Genomic DNA, 13,799 nt, shown 5'->3' with positions numbered 1-13,799 from the left:
GCCGATCGAAACCCATCGTCCCGGGGGAGTTCAGAGGTGCGATAGAAACTGCTCCTCCCTCTCTCATCCCCTGGAAGCGTGATGTCCTCCAGCCGGAGTGGCGCCTCTAGGCCCGGGTCGCGCTGGGGCCGGGCGGCCATCTTGGTGCATGAAGTGGGCACGCGGGCCCGGGGTGGCCGAAAGGAGAGAGGCCATGGACGGGGATGTCCGGGTCGGTGCGTGTGTCCTGGTGGGGAGGTTCGGCTGGGCCGTGTGCTTGGGCTGCAGGTACCAGGTTTCGGTGGTGCGGGGGCACGGAGGGCCATTCTACGAGGCCGGGTCCAACACGCGTCCCCCCCCAGCTGAAAGCCGGAGAGAACTGCCCATCAGCTTGGGGGGTTCTCTTCGCTGAGGCGGAAGAACCGGGAGAGGCCGTCAGCATTGGCGTGGTCCGTACCAGGGCAGTGTTCTACGGTGAAATCCATCCCCTGGAGGGAGATTGACCACCGCAGTAGCTTGGGGTTTTCTCCTCGCATCTGCATGAGCCATCGCAAGGGCCGATGGTCAGTTTGGACTCTGAAATGGGTGCCGAACAGGTAGGGTCGTAGCTTTTTGAGTGCCCAGACCACGGCAAAGGCTTCGCGCTCTATGGTGCTCCATCTCTGTTCTCGGGGCAACAGCCGCCGACTGAGGAAGGCGACGGGCTGGTCTAGGCCTTGGTCATTCACTTGGGACAGGACGGCCCCAATGCCATGCTCGGAGGCATCGGTCTGGACTATGAACTCCTTGGCGTAGTCGGGAGCCTGGAGGACGGGGGCAGTACACATGGCCTTTTTTAGGGCATCGAAAGCTTCCTGGCAGGCAGCCGTCCACTGCACTTTCTTTGGCTGTCTTTTAGACGTGAGTTCTGTGAGAGGGCCGACAAGGCTGCCATACCCCCGAATGAATCTTCGGTAGTAGCCCGTGAGTCCCAGAAAGGCTCGGACCTCCGTTTGGGTGATGGGTGGTTCCCAGGCCAGGATGGCGTCGATCTTTGGCTGTAGAGGGGCGACCTGGCCGCTCCCGACCTGGTGCCCCAGGTAGACCACGGATCCTTGCCCGATCTGGCACTTGCTGGCTTTTACTGTGAGGCCTGCCTGGCGCAGGGCGGTTAGCACCCTCCGGAGGTGCTGGAGGTGCTCACTCCACTCTGAACTGAAGACAGCGATGTCGTCCAGATATGCCGCGCTGAACTGTTCTAGCCCGGCCAGGACCCTATTCACCAGTCACTGGAAAGTGGCCGGGGCATTTTTCATCCCGAAGGGCATTACGCGGAAGCGGTAGTGCCCATCGGGGGTGGAGAAAGCGGACCGCTCCTTGGCCCCTTCGGTGAGCGCAATCTGCCAGTATCCGCAGGTGAGGTCGAATGTGCTGAGTAACCGGGCTGCCCCTAGTCGGTCAATGAGTTCGTCGGCTCGTGGAATGGGGTGGGCATCGGCTCGGGTAACGTCATTGAGCCCCCGGTAGTCCACGCAGAATCGGAGCTCGGGGGCGACACCGGGGGCCGCTGCCTTCGGGACCAGGACCACGGGGCTGGCCCAGGGACTGTCAGAGGGCTCGATCACCCCCAGGGTCAACATCTTCGAGACTTCCGCTTGAATGCAGGACCGGACCCGGTCAGGAACCCGGTAGGCTCGGTGTCTCACCGGCGGGCTGTCCCCGGTGTCCACGTCATGAACACACCAGTTGGTGACCCGGGGGGTCAGGGAGAAGAGGTCGGAAAATTGTCTTAGGAGCTGGCGGCAGTCCGCTTGTTGCTGGGCAGTGAGGGCTGGGGAGAGGTTCACTCCTTCCACGGAGCCATCCTGCTCCTTGACACACAGGAGGTCCGGGAGGGGATCCGACTCATCTTCGGCCCCGTCATCGGTGGCCAGCAGGAGGCTCAGTTCTGTCCGCTGGAAGTGAGGCTTGAGGCGGTTCACGTGCAGGACCCGGAGGGGATCCCGAGGCGACTGGACGTCCACCAAGTATGTGACTTCACTCTTCCGCTCAACCACTTTGTAGGGCCCAGTCCATCGGTCCTGGAGGGCGCCAGGCTTCACGGGGGCCATGACCCACACCTGCTGGCCCGGCTGGAACTCGACCAGAGTGGCATTCTGGTCGTACCAGCGCTTCATCTCTTCTTGACTTGCCTCCAGGTTGGCCTCGGCCAGTTCTCGGAACTTCCTGGTCTGGTTCCGGAGGGCCAGGACGTATTGGAACACATCTCGGGGGGTGGTCTGGGGTGCTGCCTCCCACCCTTCCTTAACCAAACTGAGGGGACCTCGGACGGGGTGTCCATAGAGTAATTCAAACGGGCTGAACCCTAAGGACTTCTGGGGGACCTCCCGGTAAGCGAACAAGAGGCAGGGGAGCAGGACGTCCCACTTACGCCGGAGGGGCTCTTCTAGGCCAGCGATCATCCCTTTCAAAGTCCTATTAAACCTTTCTACTAGGCCGTTCCCTTGGGGATGGTACGGGGTGGTGAACTTATAGGACACCCCACATTGTTGCCACAGGGACGTCATGTACTTCGAGATAAAATTAGTGCCGCGATCGCTCACGACCTCGCGGGGAAAACCCACCCTGGAAAAGATCCCCATCAGGGCCCGGCCCACCACGGGGGCCGTAATGGTGCGTAGGGGAATAGCCTCAGGATAGCGGGTGGCGTGGTCCACTAGGACCAAGATGAAACGGTGGCCTTGGGAGGTGGGGGGGTCCAGTGGTCCCACGATGTCGATTCCGACTCGTTCAAAAGGGGTACTGACGACCGGGAAGGGTTGGAGGGGAGCCTTGCACTTCCCCCCACTCTTCCCACTAGCCTGGCACGTGGGGCAGGACTTGCAGTGGGCTTCTACCGCTGCTCTCATTCTAGGCCAGTAAAAATGGGTCACGAGACGGCTGTAGGTCTTGTCCTGACCCAGGTGGCCGGCGAGGGGGACGTCGTGGGCTAAGCCCAGGAGGAAATCTCGGAAGCGGAGGGGTACCACCAGTACCCGTCCGGATCCCAGCTCCACCGACTTCTGCTCACTGTACAAGATGTTATTTTCCCAATAGATTCGGTGTGTCCCGGTCTGGTCACCTGCGGCTTGGCCCTCGGCCTGGCGCCGCAGCCCGACCAGGGAAAGACAAGTGGCTTGCTCCCGGCAAAATTCTTCCCGAGTGGGCCCGCCCTCGTGGCGCCAATGGGCCAACTCGGGTAGATCTCCCAACTCGGGGACCGGGGCGGGGTCGGATGGTGCGGGTTCGTCGCGGGCGACGGACCCTTCTGATGGGGGGACGGGAGGACCCTCGGCGGGGACTGTACTGGTCTCTTCGATCGGGGTGCTCTCGACTTCTCTCCGGGGAGTGAGTCGGGCTGACATAGATCGGGTGGTGGCGCACACCCATTCGGGGAGTCCCATCATTCCTAGGTGGGCCTTGCGCTCGACGTGCTTCCAGGGAGAACTCTCCAGGTCGTTCCCTAAGAGGCAGTCGACCGGCTGGGAGGTTCTTACGGCCACCTTGAGTTTACCTATCACCCCTCCCCACTCAAACGGCACCAGGGCTACTTGACACATACTTTCTCTATTGTCTGCGGATATTACGGGGCAAAAGACGTTGGGGAGGATCTGCTCCTCGGGGACTAGGTGCCTGAGGACACCGGTGATACTGGCCCCGGTGTCCCGCAGGGCCTCTACCTGGTGGCCATTGATCTTGACGAGCTGCCCGTATTTCTGTGTGTTGGAGGGTAGGAGGCTACCAGGGATCATCTCCCTATCTCCCAGGGATACTAGGGCCATCGCTGCGGGTTCCCACTCCTCGGCTTCCTCAACCTCCTCCCCCAGGGCTAAGTTGGCTATCTGTCTCGCAGGGGTGGTAGGGGAGACTTGGGTGGCCATGGGGCACTCTGGGTCATTGGCGTAGTGCCCGGGTTTCTGGCAACGGAAACATGTGACGGTCACCCGGTGTCCCCGTCTCCCAGGGGGCCCTGTCGCCGGTGGGGGGGGCGCCGGGAAAGGTGGAGGTTGTGTCTTCGGGGGGCTAGGCTGGGACTCTCTCGGCCCTCCCTGGTTCCCTCCCCCTCTCTGGCGGGGTGGTCCCAGACTGGCTCGGGGGTACTCTCCTACCATTCCCCGGGAGACCCGGGTGTTGGTCCAGCGGTCGGCCTCCACAGCCAGCTTCCGGGGATCTGTGAGCTTGCTGTCAAGCAGATGCTGACGTAGTTCTATGAAGCAGTTCGCAGCCAGATGTTCCCACAACATGAGGTCAGTGAGTTCGGCAAGGGTGGTGACTTTGCTGCCCTTGATCCACCCATCGAAGGCCCGACTGAAAAAGTTTACATACTCCACCCAGGTGGTGCCCGGGATCTTCCTGCAGTCCCGGAATCGCTGACAGTACATTTCTGGGGTGAGGCCGTATCTTGTGAGTAGAGCCTCTTTCATGTGGCTGTAGGAGGTCTGCAGGGAGAGGGGTAGGTCGAGCAGGGTGTCCCTTCATCGCTCAGAAACCGCCCCCACAACCCCGCCCCCCAGTCCTTCTGCGGGATCCGATGGGAGGTCATGGCGACCTCGTAGGCCCTGAACCATTGCTGAATGTCATCGTTTTTATAATATTCCTTGACCACATCCTTGGGGATGTGGACCTTCTGTTCCGCTGGGGAGGCCGTCTCTCGGTTTCCCGGGGGCCTTCCTTCCTCGCTTCTGGCCTTGAGCTCGATTTCTTTCAAGCTGCGTTCGTGCTCTAGTTGGAGCTTCCTTCCTTCGTGCTCCCGTTGGAGCTTCTTTTCTTCTAGTTCGCCTTGTACACGCATTTGCTCTACTGCTAGCTTTTTTTCCGCTAACTTCAATTCGCCCTCGATTTTGAGTTTGGCTAACTCGAGTTCATGATTGCGGCTTCTCTCTCTGTCCGCGAGCTCTTCCGGGGATAGGCCCCCGTCTGGTACGATGCCTCGTACCTGATTGCTACTGCTTTCACTTTGGGGGGGTTCGGCTTCGTCGGGGCGCTCCCCCGTGCCTTCCGGGCGGGAGGCCCCGGTCTCCACCCAAGTTTTCAGTGCTTTCTGCAAATCCTCTTTAGTGTTGAGACCAGTGGTAGCGATTTTAAGTTCTTTGCAAAATTGCTTTAGCTCTTTGTGTGTGTATTCTTCTAGATGCTCCACCTGGAACACCCTGTTGGCGTTGGTTTCTGCGGGGCTCACGGCGCTTCCTTCTGCCATCTTTGTCGGTAGTGCTTCCGTTGTTCACGGTACGATCTCTAGGTGATGGGCCCGAATCCCGTCGCTTGCCACCAATGTTAGACGGCGACCTCAGAGGAGCCTGGAAGGGGTCCTGACTACCCTGAGACCCACCCTCAAAGTATCGTAGCCGGGCACTGGCGGGAGACTCCCCAGGGGGAGGAATCTCGTATCTAGGATCGTACTTCTGGCCCCACACGACACAGAGTGACCACACCGGGTATTCTGAGAAAACAATCTTTATCAAGTAGGTTATCACTGCAAATATGTACAAGGTGAGCACGGGCTCAAGAGTCTCGGAAGGGGTAGGGGGTAGCGGGACAGTCTCTGGTAAAGGTTCAAAGCAGGGACGTATCCGGCGCACAGCTCACAATCCTCGAGCTGGGGGATACGATGTTGTAGTCGGGGTCCGGCGGGACCGTGAGAGTCTGTTGGAGCCGCGAGTCACTCAGCGGGCTCAGGTACAGGTTCGGAGGTCTTACGATCTTCAGGGAGCCGCGAGTCACTCAGCAGGCTCAGGTACAAGGTCGGAGGTCTTACGATCTTCAGGGAGCCGCGAGTCACTCAGCAGGGCTCAGGTACAAGTTCGGAGGTCTTACGATCTTCAGGGAGCCGCGAGTCACTCAGCAGGGCTCAGGTACAAGTTCGGAGGTCTTACGATCTTCAGGGAGCCGCGAGTCACTCAGCAGGGCTCAGGAGGGTCCAAGTTCCAGGAGCCGCGACCACGTCGGCAGGCTCTCGTTGTTCCAGCGTCGAATCTGCCGGACGGACCCAGAGCACCCCTTGTTATAGGTCGACCCCTCTTTGATGTCCGGAGTCTGTGCAGGCAGGGGTCTTGTCACCTGGGGGTCGCTTGTCGGGATTTCCTGCTATTGTCTTTTGATCCTTTCAGGGCCGGGTCGGGAGGAGTCCCAGACACCCAGCAGGCACGGAGTCAGCCCTCAGGGAGGCCGGAGGGCCGATCGAAACCCATCGTCCCGGGGGAGTTCAGAGGTGCGATAGAAACTGCTCCTCCCTCTCTCATCCCCTGGAAGCGTGATGTCCTCCAGCCGGAGTGGCGCCTCTAGGCCCGGGTCGCGCTGGGGCCGGGCGGCCATCTTGGTGCATGAAGTGGGCACGCGGGCCCGGGGTGGCCGAAAGGAGAGAGGCCATGGACGGGGATGTCCGGGTCGGTGCGTGTGTCCTGGTGGGGAGGTTCGGCAGGGCCGTGTGCTTGGGCTGCAGGTACCAGGTTTCGGTGGTGCGGGGGCACGGAGGGCCATTCTACGAGGCCGGGTCCAACAACTAAAATATGGCCATTATAGTAAAGGATGACTGTTATTATGCCATTGCCACTATTATTCCGTGCACGGACACTATTGTGCCAGAGATAAAACCCTTATGATGTGGGCCAGCGTACAAATTTGACAGTCTTTGACATTAGGGGTAGCTTCCAGGAAACAGCACAGTTTATTAGGGGGACACTATGTCACATAGACACACACATAAATAAATGTTGATGAAGCTCTTTATTTTTCTTTCATCTGGATCCATACCCTGCTCTCCTCAGCTCTTGTAGCTCCTGTGGAATGATAAAGACTTTTCTAATAAGAATGTGCACGATGGCAATGTACAGGGTTTAGGATGGAGTCAAAAAGAAAGATGGCTGTACACATCAGGAATTCAATAGGTTGTAAAACTGTTTATATATTAAATAGGCAAAATAAACAGTGTATACATAAACATTAGAGTTGAATTTTGATACAGTAAAAAAATCAATAAACAATCGTGAGAGGTGTCCCAGTGAAAAAATAAATAATCGAACCTAAACTAATGGTGACATATCGTGACATATGTACAAGGTTTACATTTTTAAACATTTCGGCGACCATAGGAAATAAAACAATGTAGTTCACAACACTTTATACAGTCATAAGTGCTGAGTAATGGTTCGCCCTTGTTAACTGTCAACGGCGTTTCAACCCTATATAAGATGTAGGGTCTCTTCAGGACCTTAAAATATCGGGACACTTAGGAAAGAAATGGGATGATACCATCAGCGTGTGGTCCTAATGAGAGAACAATGTAGGCAAGAGCTCTGTATGTAATTGTACCTGAAGGGTGGGCTGCGCTGCCTAGTGTGAAAAAGACAGTTCACCGTGAATGTAGGGCCGCTGCAGATGTCCAGGCCCAAACCAATGCACTGGAAGGAGCGCTGTCTTTTTTTAGGGTGAGGGAGAAAAAGAAAAGAAAGGAAGTTTGTGAAAAGGAAAAGTGTTCCCTCAAGAAGGGATCTCTAGTGCAGAAAAGTATTAGAATAAAAATGTCTAAGAAGATACCTTTGCAATACCTTTATTCTTGGTTCCCCTTGACAGGGTTAAAACATAATGCGATCTGGGGATAAAAATGCCTAAGAAGATACCTTTGCAATACCTTTATTCTTGGTTCCCCTTGACAGGGTTAAAAAATAATGCGATCTGGGGATATACAGGAGGCGTAACTGCCCCTAAATCCCCACTGCAAGTATCAACAAGTTTTGGCCTTCCACTTTAGCCCCCATGGGTCAAAACGGCCTTCTTCAGGGTGTAGGTCTCTTGGATTGTATGGTCCTGACCCAAAGTTTGGTCTATGTGAAAAAGCACATTTTTTATATTTAAAAAAATTATGTGCCTTTTACTTTATCCGTAGTGTATTAATTTTCTGTAAAGGAGACAAAACATACAAAGTCCTGTTCGCTCCCTTTTAGAAAACATCATCATATAGTTTGTTTCCCCTCTCCAATGCACCTCTGTATTGTGCCCCATTTCTCACTCATAAAAAACAACAAAAGAATAGTCATGCTATTACAAGTACTCAGACAGCTGTGGAATTTTGTAGACACTATAATTCAGAACCCCTTTAAAAAGGAAAACCCCCCAACCATTAGAGCATGTGATACAAAACGTCTTACTCGAGTTTATGAGTAATTCTATGAACCCAGGACTGTCATGGAAACGTCGTCTTATTGTCACACTCTATATACAAAAGCATAAGCCAAACTCCTATCTTATGGCCAAATGCGTTTTAGCAACCCTTCTCGATTCCGATCTTTGTTTCTGTTAGACTTGGGGGTCTCTGGTTGGCGCAAGGTTGTCCTTGTGTCAAGCAGCAACCCTCTCCTCTATGTCAGGGCGCAGGATAACCCCTCGTGAATGACCCTTGCTCACCCTCTAGGTGCGTGGCGTGAGCAGCCAAGGCGATTCCTCAGGCGTTGTTGGTTAAGCACTTACAATCACACACACAGTAAATACATCAATCCCCCCAGAAACAGACACCAGACTTGGATATGTAGAAAAATACGCTCTTTATGTAAAAATAGGTATATATATCTCAGCAGACTTATCACAAGACCAATAACGTTTTCGCTATGCCACCAGATTGTAAAGCAGGCAAATGTTCTTTGTTTGCAGTTTCAAATTAGATACTTTGTAGTCTCTCGCAAATGTTACTTGTGGTTCCAGTACTTACAGAAATCGGCTCCTGCGAACGGGGAAATAAGGCGTTGCGGGCCCGAGCCCGATACTGGAATTCTTAAGAACGTGTAGTTGCTTTTGGGAGTCGGCACGGGAGGGTGCGACTCAGCAGTGATGGGGGCACCTTTGGATCCTCTTGAGCGGGTGCGTGTAGTCAGGCAGGCGCGGTCCACGATCCTCAGCACGGCAGTGCGGGGTCTCCTCAGCGGGGGCGGCGCGGCCTGATCTCAGGTCGAGATCGCGAAGCGGGGTCACAGGGCACGGTCCGTGCAGCTGGGGACCCGGCGGGGATCACAATCGTCGGACAAGAATTCCGGCGGGAGGGGCGATAGCGCTTCAGCGCGCTCCAATAGCAGGCGGTGGCAGAGGTGCCGGCGGCCTAGCCCGGGGTAGAGAGCGACTCCGGTCGGAGCGAGGTTCTCAAGGGGGGCAAAGGCAGGCAGGCTCCCGAGTGTCACGGCCCTAGGAGGGGCGATGAGGGGCGCAGTCTTCCTCAAGCGGGATACACACACGGCTCAAGTTTCAGGACGAGCAAAGGCACAAAGAACCCACTGGTCCTGGGGTTCTGTTCAGGGGGCAAGCTCAGATCAAGCCCTTGGAGAATATTTAAAGCACAAAGCAGCAAAGTCTTTTCAGCAAGTCTCTTCCTCTCCTTTCTCAGCAAGACAAGCAGCAGGCCAGTCCTTCCAGCGTCTTCTTCTCCTTCTAGTCGGGCAGAGGTTCTTTGTGGTAAAACAGGATTCTGATTTCTTAGGAGCTAGGCTCCTACTTTTATACCACATTTCTTTTGTTCTTTCAGGCCAGGGGGGCCTTCGCATAACCGTTCTCAGTCCTGAGCACTTTGTTGGGGGTATTCTGACTTCTGCTTTCAGTGTGAGGGGCAGGCACATCAGCCGCTCCACCGGGGGTGGAGCCGGCATTCAGGGGACAAGTACTTCCAGGAGCACCTTGTGGACAGCGCTTCGCCCGTCCTGGCCAGGTGCAGGCTGAGTCATCAGTCGCTCCCCAGGGGGCGGAGCCAGCATTGTGGTCGTGAAGCACTGCCCTATTCAGAGTCCAAGGGGCACTCCCACCTCCCACCAAGGTGTCCTCCTGCCATTCGCTACCTGTCACCCCCCCCCAGCCCTGTCACTCACATGGCCCAGACAGTCAGATACACGCACAGCAGAGGCGGCTGAATGATTAAGCGAGTAAATACTGACTTTCTAAATGTCGTATTTACAAACACAGGATAGTAAAATAAACTTGGCTACAAGAAGTATTTTATCATTCCGAGTTCAGGCATACTAAACATATCGCTCTACCATGTTCCCCGAGCCTGCTGGGATTGTAGGATGTAATAACTCCGGCAGCTCATCTGGCCTAAGGGGAGCAGGTAGCCTTGCAATAGTGAACTACGAATATGGCGGTAATTCACTACTAGGACAGGCCACACAATCAGGGCTTGTCCTACCTTACACCTACAACGCACCCTGCCCGCGGGCCTACCATAGGGGTGACTAACATGAGGCTAAGGGAAGGTTCTGGAGGCTGGCAAGTGTGGGCACTTGCCCAGCCGGCGGGACAGTACGAGACTGCACGCGGGGTCTGCAGTGGCAGACCCAGGACATATTTGACATGACCGCTGTTGTGGGTGGCGCAACCAGCGCTGCAGCCCACTAGCGGCATTGGCACTCACGAGCCCTGGCACTCCGGGTGCACTTTACTGGGGACTGACAGTGAATCCAATAGACCAATCATGTATACCAATTATGAACACTTTATCTAGGGAGCACTTGCGCTGCGGCACGGATTAGCCGTGGCGCAGCGCCCTGAGCGGACAACACCAGCAAAACAATCGAGGCACACCATCAAAAAAGTGGAAGGGAAACTCACGCCAAGGTGCCAGGTCTAACAGTTTCTCACTAGAGTAGCCCCTGCTTTAAAAAGCGGGTTAAGTTTCTTTTTTAATCCGCAGCGTCCTTTTTATTGCGCTCGCTTGCTTCACGGTCAGTTTTATATTTGGGAGGTCCCGCCCCGGAACCCCTGTCATTTGGAGCATGAGGGTATCATAATGTTAATGGCACCAAAGAGAGATTTATTTTCCAATCCTCTCCCTGGTGTCACCCCCACTGCTGAGAGATACAACACAGCTCCCCCCGCCTTCCCAGCTTACTTTGTCAAAGACCGGCGTTCGTCTTATCTCCAGAATTGGGGGCAAGGCCTGCTTATCTCCCTGCTTGGTGAGGGGACATCACACAGGGAATCCAAGACCACCTGCCCTGGAGCATCATCGCCTGCCTGCAAAGGCCAATGGAATGTGTAGGAGGAGGCCGGCCCACACGGAGAAGGCTCTTGGAAGTCTGAAGTGATTCCAAGAGCCCTCTCCTAGAGCAGCGCATGCTCGCTGCGCTAGGTGAGACCTAAAAAGGACTCTTTACTCCTGTGCTTGCCCCAATGTTATGTGCCTGCAAAATTCATTTGGGGGGGGGCAAATTAATATCCAATCTCACATTTGTCCCTAATGATACCTGCTCTTTTGGGAACACGAGGAGCCAGTTTCTTGATTGTATGTTACAGATAATGGTTGTTTTCTACCCATTATTTCTCATTACCCCCTCCTGTATATCCCCAGATCGCATTATTTTTTTAACCCTGTCAAGGGGAACCAAGAATAAAGGTATTGCAAAGGTATCTCCTTAGACAGTTTTATTCTATTACTTTTCTGAACTAGAGATCCCTTCTTGAGGGAACACTTTTCCTTTTCATGAACTTCCTTTGGTTTTTTTTCTCCCTCGCCCTAAAAAGAAAACAGTGCTCCATCCAGTGCGTTGGTCTGCGCCTGGATGTCTGCAGCGGCCCTATGATGAAGCATGCCACTGCATAGTGGATGAGGGCAGTATTATAAAATCTTTTGATTTTTCCTCTTCTTCTATTTCTCACTAGATAACTATTCACACGTAGTGACGGGGGCAGGAACAAAAGAACTTCTCAATTCGAATTGGGTTAACATCCCTGGCCCTGTTTTTATTAGACCTTCTCTCTTTTTGTGAGTTTAAGATATTTGAAGGGGAGTCAGAGAAGCCTAATTCCCTGATCTCTTTGTTGTGATCCAACATCCAGGGTATGCCCAACTAGCAGTCTGAGACTCAAGAGTCCAGTTGCGGCTCCTGAAGGGAGTGCTGTGGGGCGGGGGAGGGGCAGGGTGAGGGGTAGTAAACTCCGGCATACGGCTTAACCGGGATAAGTACATAAATAAATAAATAAATAAGACAAATTACATTGCGCATGCTGCAACGCCAAATGGTGATGCAGCGTGCGCAATGTTATTAATTTCATTTATTTATTTATGTACTTACCTCAGTTCGGCTGTATGCCAGAGTTTACTACCCCACACCCTGCCCCTCCCTGACCCCGCTCCACCGCCCCGCAGCACTCCTTCCAGGAGCCGCTACTGCAAGAGTCCACTCGTACATTTTTCTAAAGTCAGATGTGGTCCAGTGCTGACACGCTATCTATTCAGCAAGTTTTCTGGGACTGACTGGCCTAAATTCAGTCTTTCCTGCACCTGTGGACTTGGAGTTCTTGAGCATGTCTGCTCTGTGAGCATCGGTGCGGCAGCGGCTGATTGAGGTTAGTTCACTGCACATGGCCATGGCTGGCGCACAATCTCCTCACATGCAGTCTCGCTCCTGCAGCAACCGGAGGTTCCTCACAGTTCATAATTGCAAGTAGTTTTTTTGGTCTCTCCCAAGATGTGGGGGTAGATAACAAGGCATTCCCGGTGCTGATCACTTGTCTGGGGGGTAGATGCAAGGGGAGCTTCCCACTGTGGCCTCACTCCTGTGACGATGCTCTGGGTCAGGACACACTTGTGGCTAGTTCTGGTGACCCTCCCCCGCCATAAGGGTCGTCATGTCCCTACTGTACAGAGGCACAGAGCCACTCACCACAGCAGGTGTCCTCACAGCAGCCTCTCCTGGCATACAGAGTTGCCGTTCCTCAGCTGTACACAGGCTCTGGTCGGATCAGCACAGCATTCAACAAAGTTCAGATGCATCAGGCTCTCCTGCCATATGGGGTTGTTGATCCTTAGCTGCACAGAGCTTCAGCTCTATCGGCACAACGTACACGACTGCTCACTTCCTCCTCACTCAGGCGATAGTGGCTATTCCCCATTAACTATTAGCAACATCCAGGGCATGTCCCACTAGTTTTTAGAGTCTCAAGAGTCCACTCTGACACTAGTCTAAAGTCAAAAGCGTTCCAGCACAGACATGCTATCTAGTCAGCAAGTTCCCCCTGTGCAGACTGGTCCGAATTGAGCCATACCTGCACCTGTAGGCTCAGAAAGTATGGAGTTCCCGAGTGCGCCCCCTCTCTGGGCATTGGCACAGTAGCAGCTGGTCGAGATGAGTTCACTGCACGCGGCCCAGGCAGGCTGCTCTCACTGATCCCCAATCTCACATGCGGTTGGGCTCCTGCGGTGATCAGAGGTTTGTCATTGCAAGTAATTATTTTGGTCTCTGCCACGATGGGGAAAAGGTGATAAGAAATTCCAGGTGTTGATCCTTTATCTGGGGACAGATGCATGGGGGCTCCCAAGGCAGCCTCACTGCCACAATGCTGTGGGTCAGTACACACTTCTGGCATACAGGTTAACTGCATATTCCAGCATTTGGGGTCAACAGGCCCCTACTGTACATGGTCAACGACCTGCTCAGTACAGCAGGTGTCCACACTGCAGCCCCTCCTGGCGTACGAGGTTGCCAATCCTGAGCACACAGGCTTCAGCCCGATAGGCACAGAGTCCAGCAATGTTCACATATTGCAGCCCCTCCTGACATATGGGGTTGCCAATCCTTAGTTGCACAGGGGCTCTGGCCTGATTGGCACAGCCTTCAGAAAAGTTAATGTTGCAGCATCCCCTCCTGACAGACGGAGTTGCCGATCCCTAGCTGAATACGGGCTTCGACCAGATCGGCACATTGTTCACCACGGCTCACTTCAGGATGGCCCTCTATTGGCATATGGGTGTCTCCAATGTTTGCCTGCACATGTGCAATGACCCGTTCGATACAGCAGCCATTTCCTCTCGACTTGCAATGGGAGCCCAC

Source organism: Triturus cristatus, chromosome 2_1 (genome assembly GCF_964204655.1).
Source record: "Triturus cristatus chromosome 2_1, aTriCri1.1, whole genome shotgun sequence".
NCBI lineage: Eukaryota > Metazoa > Chordata > Amphibia > Caudata > Salamandridae > Triturus > Triturus cristatus.
Note: the sequence above shows the minus strand (reverse complement) of the source record.